The sequence below is a fragment of the Lactuca serriola genome, chromosome 1, assembly GCF_051521515.1.
Source record: "Lactuca serriola cultivar US96UC23 chromosome 1, Lser_US96UC23_V15, whole genome shotgun sequence".
In the NCBI taxonomy this organism is placed as follows: Eukaryota; Viridiplantae; Streptophyta; class Magnoliopsida; order Asterales; family Asteraceae; genus Lactuca; species Lactuca serriola.
Window position 1 is genome coordinate 162628341 of NC_136408.1, and position 11588 is coordinate 162639928.

The window sequence follows — 11588 nt, forward strand, 5'->3', positions numbered from 1 at the left end:
ACCGCCGGTGCCTGCTGCCTGAGGACAGTTCCTCTTGTAGTGGCCCACCTCGCCACAACCGTAGCAAGTCTGTCTTACACCCTCACCGGGAACTTGAGTGATCGGCTTTGCGGGGTCCTTGCAGAAACGGGCCATGTGTCCCTTCCTGTTGCAGTTGGCGCACTGCATTTCCCGACAAGGTCCATGGTGGTGGTAATTGCATTTTGTGCACTTTGGGAGGTTACCTACATAAGGCTTTGTTGGGTAGGTATATGTAGGGGCTGTAGTACGTACAGTGGCAGCATTCACTGAAACCAGTTCTTTCTTTGTGGATTCTTGGGAAGACCCACCCTTCCCTTTATTCCACACTCTCTTTCTGCTATTGTTGTTGTTGTTGTTGTTGTAGTTGTTGTTGTTGCTGTTTCCTTTCTATGGTTCTGGTGCAGAAGTGGTTGAGTTCTGATGACCTCCGTAGTCAATCAGAGATTGTGCCAGTTCCTTAGCACTTTCAAAGGTGTCAGGTTTGGAAGCTAACACACTTGATCGAATTTGGGGCGTCAGTCCCCAGATGTACCTTTCTATTTTCTTGCTCTCGGGAGCAATCATATCTGGACAAAGGATTGCCAGCTCGTAGAATCTGTTGGTATAAGTAGCGATGTCGGTACCAACCATTCTGAGAGTCCATAGTTCGTGTTCGAGCTTTTGAATTTCTCCCCGTGGGCAGTATTCTCTCATCATCATGGCTTTCTGGCTCTCCCAGCTTATGGAGTTTGCCACGATTAGGGTAAGTACTTTAACGTGGCCATTCCACCAAGTTAAATCTTTATCAATAAGGGTGAAAGTTGCAAATTTGACTTTGCTGTGCTCGGGACAGGAGCAGATTTCAAAGACTGCCTCCGTCCTTTCAATCCACTGCCTCAGGGCCATCACACCACCAGTTCCATAAAACATCTGGGGTTTGGCATTAGTAAAGTCCTTATAGGTGCATTCTCGAGGTGGTCCATGACTCTCGCCATGGTTGGATGGGTGTGTGCCAGATCCCGAGCCATTTGTACTTGAGTTATTGATATGTGACATGGCAGCTGCCACCGCTGCGGTGACTGCTGCTTGGAACATAACAACATCAAATTGAGGTGGTGGAGGTGGTGGTGGTACAGGTGCTTCCCCACCGTTGTTTCGCCTTGGATTCCTACGCGGAGGCATCCTTCAACTATAGGTTGAAAAGACAAGGATAAGAATTTCATAGAATAGAAAATGTATGTGTCTCATGAACTAAATCGCTATAGTTCAACAACAGATGATAGTATGAGTCTTAAAATAGAAGAATGAAAGTTATTTGTAAGACTGAAGGTATGAAACAAGTATTTGGTTTCACAAAGACCTTTCAAGGTTTGAACGAAATACTTAACATAGTAATAATAGTGTCACTTATATTAATATAAAAGTTGTTACAACGATCATAAAAATTTGACCCCTATAAGGGTCTCCGATTACAAAGTTCGAGAAATTTAAAGACTCTTAGCCGATGTCCTAAGCTATAACAAAATTTGAGTCTTTGACAAGCACTACTTGCGACGCAGGTTGCGCTTGGAGCTTGACTCTGCATCTGATTGCTTCGACTCCATTAGACGCCTATCAAAAGCGGCTTGTTGTTCCCTCAGTTCAGCGAGGGCTGCAATCATTTGCGCTTGAAATGCTTCGGTTTGGAGTTGAGCATTGTCCTGTATCTTGTCCAGCCTACGGATGTCAGAAGTGTGAACCTGCACTTCCATGTTGACATCCCAGAGTCGACTAGCTTGAACTCCTGACTGATAGGACTGATTGGCTAACTTACCCACCATTACCGGAAGTGCTCGATCAGCCGAACCTCCGCCGCGGACATCATAGAAGTCCCGGCACATGCCGTAGGGAGGGCGTAGGTTTTGCTGTTGGCTCCAATGGTGGAGGTGACTTCCCCAGACGAGAGTCGGTCCTTGAAAGTTCCTTACGAAGACGGGAGGTTGAATGGGTGGTGGATCGATAACTTCCGGCTCTGAGTCGGTACCGGAGTCATCACCCACTTCTATGGGTTCCTCGTCCTCTTCGGGATCATCTTCGATCCATCCTCCGTTGCCTTGGTTGGGAAAGTAGGGGTCGCTAGGGTGGTGAAATCCAGCCATTTAACTGTACGAGAAATAGGGTTATAAGAATGGAATAAAGTTGAAACATGCAAAACATGTAAGTTAAACTAGTTTAGATAGCAAATACTCCTATAGTATTTAAATTCTTGTGTTTGATTCTAGTAATGGTTTGGTAAGTTTTGACCTGTTATTTACTACGATCATTCCTCGATATACGTTGATCCAATCTCGGGCAAATATAGTTGATCACGCTATATTTGTCCAAAATCTGATTACATATATCGAGTCTCAATCGTAGTATCAACTTGTCTAAATACTTGTATAGTTAGATAACATGAAAATAATTTGTGGTATGCATGTAATTGTACTTAAATGAACTATCAATTTAAGTTGAACGCAATGCTGCTCAAGCGTAAAAAGAAAATTTGTTTTGTCAGAGAGTATTAGTCCCTTAAGCATTTATAATTTGTATATCTTATGTGGTTCGATATACTTAGTTCACTATAAACATTGCTCTGATACCAATCTGTCACACCCCCAAACCTGAACGGCGGAAACGTTCGGGGGCGGATGACTTCATGTTGTAACGTAACAAATGAATACATAGTAAAGAAAGCAATACAACCATCATATATATAATTGAAAGTTTACATTTGTCAAAAGTTACATGTTCAAAACCAATTACAATATGATGTCAAAATACGAGATTAAACTGGCGCCGCAGCATCCCTTCGTCAAAAGTAAAATGAATACCTGAAATTACTGATTTCCTGGGACATACAAGTAATTTTGAAAGAGTAGATCAGCATTTAAGCTGGTGAGTTTCATAAGTATTTCAGTGAAAATGTTTGTATGAAATGAAATGTTTTGTCTTTGTTTGTTTATGTTTAGAAAATCCTATATTTTCTACTAGTATAAAAGTAGCCTTCACTCAAGACCAATGTTTGTTTCTAAAACTGTATGTAAGTGTAAAATAACAAATGTGTTTGAAAACCTTGTAAATCAATGCATTTTTAATACCCCATGTGAGTTTTATAACCATACTATTGACTCGGAATGCCTATACACAACGTTCTTCAGGCGTTGGAATGTTATGACGTTTGTCACCCCAAACGGTGGACTGCAGCTAACAGTTAGGGCGCGGGTTGTCAAGACCGTATAGATCTATACACAAACACCATGCTCCCCCTCCAAGGGATTCTGGTATATAATACAGGACTTGAAATGTGTACTCGAACGTACATGAAGTTAGTGTCTCACAAAACCGTGGTATAAAAACAGATCTACTTGTTAAAATGTTACGTTTGTTCTTGTATACGAAAGTGACTTCTTGAAATTCATGTTTCTAGTACATAAGAGTTAGAAATTTGTTCGTAAAACTATACCTATTATAGTTTTCTAAAAGTGTGTCTCGTTTGTTTAGAAATACCTAGAAAAAGGAATCATTTGTTATGAAAGCATAGATTTTTGGTGTAGAGTCCAAGATAGACAAGTATACATATAATCTATGAAAAGTTTAGTTTATGCATGCATTACGACAATTTATATTTCAAAAGATAGAATGCTATTTTAACATATGTTATATATATGAAAGTTCCTTCTAAAGTTTGTAAATCGCATGTGATTTGGATATATAACAGCATATAAAAGAGTTCTTTATGTAACACACGATAATACTCGTGTGTTTTACGTGTAATCCCCCCATTGAAAGCATATAAAATAATTTATAGAACATTTAAAATGTAAATTAAGGGGTATGAACTCACTTGAAAGTTTGAAGATAGCGAGATGGAAAACCGGGCAGAGAAGCCTCGTACGCTATTTATAGGGGGGTCTGAGAAGCCTCGTACGCGGGGCATACGCTCGTACGCAGCGCATACACGTACGTCATGCATGATCGAAGCCTCGACTGCCTCGGCTTCGGATGGGACGGATCAGTCTGGCGGGTCGGATGGGACGGCTGGTCGGACGGGTCGGTCGGACGGGCGGGTCGGACGGGTCGGCAGGCTCGCATAGGGCGACGTGGACGATCAGAGGCCAAGGCCCTCGGGTACGCAGGGTGTACAGGGGTACGCAGCGCGTACCTCGGATGAGGACGCTGACTCCTCTTCGGATAATGCTTGATTTTTGAATTAAATAAATATATCCCCGCGTAGGTGAGACTACGCTCTATAACTTTCGTTTAGACTTCGTTGGCAAATTCCGAAATTATTTTTATTATTTATTTTATAACTTATCGTGTTTAAGGAATTTCTTCAAAAATTCATAACTTCTTTATCTGACGTCGGTTTTTGCCAGACTTTTTACCGCTGAAATACCAATGTCGAGACCTTCGATTCTCGTTTAGGTCATTCCGGCCAAAAGTCGCTCGATCTCCGATTCGAGTTTTTAGCTGTCTGTTGCTAAGCTGAACTTGGAAAAATCATAACTTCAATATACGAAGTCGGATTTGGGCGTTCTTTTTACGTACGATCATGGTTTAAAGACATTTAAACATAGAAGGAATTTAAATAGAACTATTTGGACATTTTATTATGAAAGTTAATTTTATTAACTCAAAAGTGGTTACAATACTTGACCTTTTAGGTCATTACAAAGAGTTGAAATATCGGGTTGTCACACAAGTTGAATCAGCCACTGTCTCTTGCTTGGAACTCTTCCAAGAAATTGCTCCTCCATTTAGGGTAAAGAGCCAGCTCGAATGAGAGCGGAAATTATCCCTATCAGTCTGGAAGCTAGCGTCACTATACCCTACAACTCTCAAGTCATCATTCCCACCGAGGGTAAGATGTTTTTGGACTTATAAACTTGTTTTTGATGTGGTAATGTGCATGCTAATCCAATTTCAAAGATAATTGTCAATAGATTCATGTTTTGTATTAGTTTAAGGTTTAGACTAATTACATGAAAAAGTTTGATTTGAATTATCTTGTTCTTATGAGTTGCTTAGATTAATAGAAAAGTTGAGTGAAATAGTTGTTTTCAATCCATATTAATCTAAGAGTTGATTCTTAAATGTGTTTTTGTAACTTGTCCTCAAGTTATATGAAAAGTCACATTTAAGTTGCATAAAACTCATAAAAGTTAGCAAAGGTTACAAAAATGAAGAGTCTAGTTCTAATTAAATGGTTTTATGACTCCATAACTTGTCCTCAAGTTATGGAGGACCAAGAGTCTCTTCATTAAATAATAAATTAAAAAAAAAAGTGTAACATTAATTAATTCCATGAGTTATAAAATAAAGAAAAGTTAATTCTTTTATTAGTTTAAAGTCTTCCATAACTTGTCCTCAAGTTATGGAACTTGAAGAGTTTTTGGATTAAAACTACTTTAAACACATAAGTTATGGAATTAATTAGTTTTGAATAGTTTCAAAACTTGCCCTCAAGCTTTGGAATTTGTAAATTTTTCTCTTATGAATACTTTAATTCCAAGTTAGCCCTTAGAATTTTAAAAGTTAAAATTCTACCCTTTACTTTATAATATTATAAGTTAATAATATATATATATATATATATATATATATATATATATATATATATATGTATAAGAGTAAAGTCAGTCTTACCACTACTACGCCTCATTCACGAAGCCGGTCTATAAGGTGGGTACAAGGATGTTGCCTATAAAATGGCAACTTAATAGGTGTCCACTCTCACCCACCGCTTGCTTGACTGGTGGAGGGTCGTTAGCCGAACGGGTTTGACATGACTATAATTCTCCCTTCATTAAAAGAATTAATGATAAATACTAAGTAACTAAACCTTTTATAAATACCCAATCTTAGTTACTTAGGAAAATGCGAATAAGGTGCTAATCCATGAAATTACACTTTGCACTTTGTTTAAGTCGTTTAGTGGAGCGTGTGTGGTTAACCGGCACACTAACTCGTATTTAACAAGGTAGGCAAAGGGTAACTTAATGTTTATCAGAGTATCGATGGAGCATGTGTGGTTAACCGGGACATCGATTGAGGGGTAAACACTTAAGGGTACCTAGTAATTTGCATGGTTACTTCACACCTTATTTTGTGATCCTCGGCATCCCAGTCACAAAACCTGAAGGGCACACTCGAGATTGAAAGATGCCATTGAATAATTCAATGAATCTCAAAGATGTAGGAGTTTCAAAAACCAATTAAAACCTAATAATACATTTCGTTTATCTTGGTGGAAATTGGTGAATCGTCATTCACCTACCTTCAAATATTTTATAGCTTGGATTACGGCATACCTCTTCTAAGTTATAAAATAGTTTGTTGGGTCCTAGCCTTAATATTTCATATTGGGTGTCATCTTAAGGACTTAAGATCAACTATCTTGAATATCTTCCAAAAGATGTCTGGTTTAGACATTTATGATCTTCCCAAATCTCTTGAAACAAGATTTCCGAAATGAAGATGATGTTCTTTGGAAATCATACTTCTTTAACCTCCTCCAATTATGCTCCTAACCCACAAGTTCAAGGTTACTCAAGCCCTATTGTCAAGGAAAGGTCTAGGCGTGGTCACCTCTTGGAGGTGTAGTCACATATTGACAAGCCGGGAGAGTTGGGTGTCAAAGTCTTGAGAAAGTTGGTGGTTCAATCACTTTCTAAGTCACATAGTGAGTTCCTTTGGGACACCTATGAAACAGACTATGACAAGACCCTTAATGATCTTATCTATTTGTTAAGATCAACTTCCTTAAAACTTGATGGACATTGACAATAGTGACACAGGAAATCCAGAAAAGCATTCTCTTCCCAATGGAAAGGGATCGGCCATAGTCAACTCGGTTGACCAAATGGTAAAGAGAAAACCTAAGTCTGTGGTAGTCCCGTGTACCATTATCAAAGGGTCCATATGTTTATATCGTCAAAGAAAGGGGCATTGATTGCGAAGCTGCCAAATTTACCTAAGGATGTTAAAGTCAATAAGTTTCACTCTACTTCAGGTAAAGTCCACTATCTAACTCTGCTAAGTTTCTATTATGAGATTCTTGATACATGATGTGACTGAGTCACATGGTGATTTTTTAAGAATCAAAGAAAAGTGAAGAAACTTAAATAAAGAATATGTTGAATCTGATGGCGTAGATGGATTTCTATCACATAGTTTGAAGATCAAATTCTTGAGCTACTTCTTAGGAGTTATGAGATATTGCTTAGGAATAGATAACAACAAATTTTCATATGGATTGTAAGGATAAGTTTTTCCGCAAGGTTTTAAAATAGAAGAAAATTTTTGATTTTATTTATTTTAAAAATATACTTACAATGGCATTTGAGGAAAAATTGTTGCTTATATGATTCCATTAATAGCAAGAGTGGAAATATGAAATTGATTCTTTCATTTGTGGTAATGTCTAAATTTACCAAATAAGGAAAGTTTCTCATCACCCAAGTTTCAATTGGACCAGATCTTGGAATCATGCAAGTTGTATAGCATGATGAATGAGCACTTTCAAGTACTGGAAAATTAAGACTAATTACTTATTCACATGTATGTGTGAGTCAAGTAATGGACTAAGGGATCGAGTACATAGTCTTGTGCACTGATTAAGTCCACCACAAAAGATTGATAAGACTATTCGTCATAGTTTACTAAAGCTCAGTAAATATTATTATACTTACAATCTTAAGTGTAACTCTGAGACATTGGAAAAGGTTCCAATGTATGGCAGAGCGAATAAGAAGAATCAAATTAGACAGAAGGATAAAAGTTTCTCAAATCTGAAAAGATGGGAGAGTACTTTCGTATCAGTTTTTTATGATCCTCTAAATGATTTAGAGACCTAATCACAATTCATCCTCTATGTGCATTCTGATAGCTAAGAAGAGGAGCTATGAATTGTTGAAGTGGTTAAATCAAGAAGATAAGTCATACTACGTTCCAAAAACAATTCTTAGAGTTATAGTCTAAGATTGTAACTTGAGTGACATGTCTTAAAGAAGGTTTAAAAACACTTGTCAAATGTAAGAGTAAAAATTTTCTACTCTTGTACATTTGAAATTGGTAAGTTGTGATGTTTTGGATAAAACAAAGACCAACTTAGGCCAATTGTGTGAAGTGTTTGTCTTGATTAGTATCTGCACTATCTCTTGGATGTTTGACAAGGGAGTCTTATAGGTCAAGAGGACAGTGGGAGTCTTAAAGGTCTTGAAAGTCTCAAGAACTAATCAAGAATAAAACCTGAAATTCTTCACTAGCACACGACTTGAGGTTTATAACCTATCATGTTGACATATTTTGTGCCCATTCCAGTTAAAGTTGGCTTTGCATATGAGTTCTTAGACTTCTCAATGTGTTGCACAACAACTTGGAAGCAATGGCAGGCCCTTGAGCTGCCAGGTGGCAAGAAGTTAAGATTGAGTTCAGTCCATATGAGTTTGGATTTGTCATTATCCTTGTCCTGTGACTATAGTTTTGACAATTCACATGGATAAGAAAACATACAACATTAAATCTAAGTGTCATAACGTTTCTCTCCGATTCATGAAAATGATGGTGAGGAAACATTTTCACTAAGTAGATTTTAGCTAGATAGCAATTGTGATATTTGCATTCTCAAAGTCGTTAGTGGAGCATGTGTGGTTTACCGGCACACTAACCTGGACTTGTGAGAAGTGGCAAAAAGGTCTAACCATTATGATTACGACATCCCTCTTCATAATTGTTTCGACACACAAGTGTGCTATCTAAGGGAAGGTGTATGATTTTGATAAAGTCTTATCAAAACAATCTAGTATCAGAAATCTGAACCTTGGTAAGAAAGTCAATGAAGTATTGATTTCTAGAAGTCCAGCTGATTTTTGAGTACATGTCAAAGCTAGTGGGAGCATAAGTGTTATGCTAATAATCATCATGTTAGTGGGAGCATGATAATTATGATAAGTATTGCAAGTTAGCAATGTTAATTATAGAAACAAAAGGTTTCAATTGGGAAAACTTGTTTTGCTATAATTAAGGGAGAGGAAATTATACTTCATCTCAACTCTAGAAGCTTAGATCGTGAGGTTTTAATCATTTAGTCAAGGATATATATATATATATATATATATATATATATATATATATATATATGAATTTCATGTTGGAATGGCTCAACATAAGGAAATTTTGTATATGGGTCCACTATTTGCATTCTAAAATTCTATTATGATTACGGCATCCCTTTTCATAATCTGAATTATGAGAACTTGGCAAATTGAAATGGAAAAATATTATAACAAAAGACTGGTTGAGTCTTTATGTGAGACATCATGAATCGTGTCCCATATGCTTCGGATATACGATCGATTACATGTGCTATATTCATCCTTTCTAAAATTTTCCAAATGTTTGGGGCATTAAGAAGGGAAGAGGTTTAGAACGGCATATGACTAAAAGGATTAAACAATTGTCGAGGACAATCTAAGGTTTACCAAATATTGGTTGCTCAAGGACAGTTGGAAGTATAGTGATAATTCTGGAAGGACCATATTGACATAGTCTGTAAGGAGGCAACTCTTATTCAGAAGTGATAGTCAAAAATGGAATCCGGAAATGTTTCAAAGTTAGAATTTTCAATCTGTGTAAGATTAAGGAAACTTAATGCAAGAAGGATGTTTCCAAGGAGCTGATCTCCTTTGGAATACTCTGTAATGATTGTTGTCAAGTCTTTCTGACTTTGTGCATAATCATTACAAGAGGATCAATGCAGATAAGTTTAGAATCTAACAGATTTCAGTAAATGACATGAATTTGGAATTCTTGTATTTGCAGTAAGGATTTTGGAGTGTGAAAAGAGAATCATTGAAGTTATGTTCAATGGATCTAGTTCACAAAGTAAAGATCATAGACAAATATAGTATACATACTTGGTGTATGGCATGACTAGTGTTTAGAAAAACATAGTGTACATGCTTGGAGCATGGGACAACTATTGTTTTTAAATTCAAGAATAAAGTTGATAGCTGAAACAGTATACAATGAATAATGTGTAATCATATGGTGATAAATAAAAGGTGTTTTATTTATGTTCATATGTTTGATACCATATTGGATTCAATTATTATTGTGTTTCACTTTGCATGTTTTGACTTCCCGGATATACTGGGTTATTCTTCCGGAATTACTAAGTTATTCAAACCATCCACAGTCGGTCATATGTTGGATGTAGATATGAATTAAGACTGTCATGGGTTGGCTTGTAGAGGTCTAAGGTGTTGGACAAAGGGCTACAACACTCATGAGTGGTCATAAGTTCTGAGTATTGGATTCAACCCGCGCTCATTGGAATCACTTCATGGACTTTATCACGAGTGATCATGAGACGATAATATCTTATATTCTTCAAACCTAGAGATATGAGTAGTTACTATGAGTTGATAGTACATTGATTGCACGAAACGCATTTGGTAACTCGGTGCTATAAAACGTGTCTTTGTGTATGATTCAACAAGTAGTAGAACAAGCCATACGAGTCGAAGTTTATCCATTCCTTTTACCTTCGGGATAAAAGCGATATCTGTGGGCCCCTCGATAATTTAATGATGACAAATGGATGTGCTCGGCCGGGGCAGGACTGATTTGATTTGTTCAATTAGTTAGTCGTCATAAATTGGAAATCGGGAAACAACATATGGACAGAGAGAATCATTATAATCCATGTCTCAGTCCATATGATATCTAGAATGGAGGAATATATGATCCCTTATCTAATAGACAAGTCACTGACAAAGGTCAGAGTTCATCTACAAGGTCAGAGTTTGACAGAAGCTTTTGAGAGCTACGATTGCTAGTCGGTTCCTGAAGTCATACGCAATATTATTTTTAGACTTATCCAAGTGGGAGACTGTTGGATTAATGTCTAAGTCCATAACTATAATTGGTAAGACTTGACCCGACCCGACATGGTCCATTTAGGTTGCATGGCATCATGCACTTGGATAGACTATAATGAGAGAAATAAGACACTAATGGTTATTAATATATTATAAGTTCTAGTATATTAATAATAAGAATAATAAGATTATTTAATTAGTATTGATCAAGAATTAATCTAGGATTAATTAAGTGATCAAAAGAAGACTAATTAAATATATGGGTTGATTGTGTAAATCATCCATACTTGTATAATGGGCTAATGCTCCATGGATAATCAAGTTGGGCTAAAACCCATAGGATGGTCCATGGATGCTCCATGGTGTATTTGAACCCATGGATCCAAGGAAATGGAAAGTCATGACAATTAGGGTTTACCCTAATTGTAACACTATATAAAGATCTTATTCTTGACAAAATCAGTGACTAGTATGATCTAGAGAGGGCTAGCCGATTTTCATGAAGTGTAGAATTCTCTCAAGTTATTCCAAGTGTATTTGGTGTTGTGTGAACCATTTGAGGTGTCACACTTGGGGCACTAGGCACTCAAGCTTCATGAAGACTTCCAACATCAAAGAGGTATGTATTCTATCTTGTTACATTCATTGTTTTGTATGCTAGATTAGGATAATACCTTGGAAAGT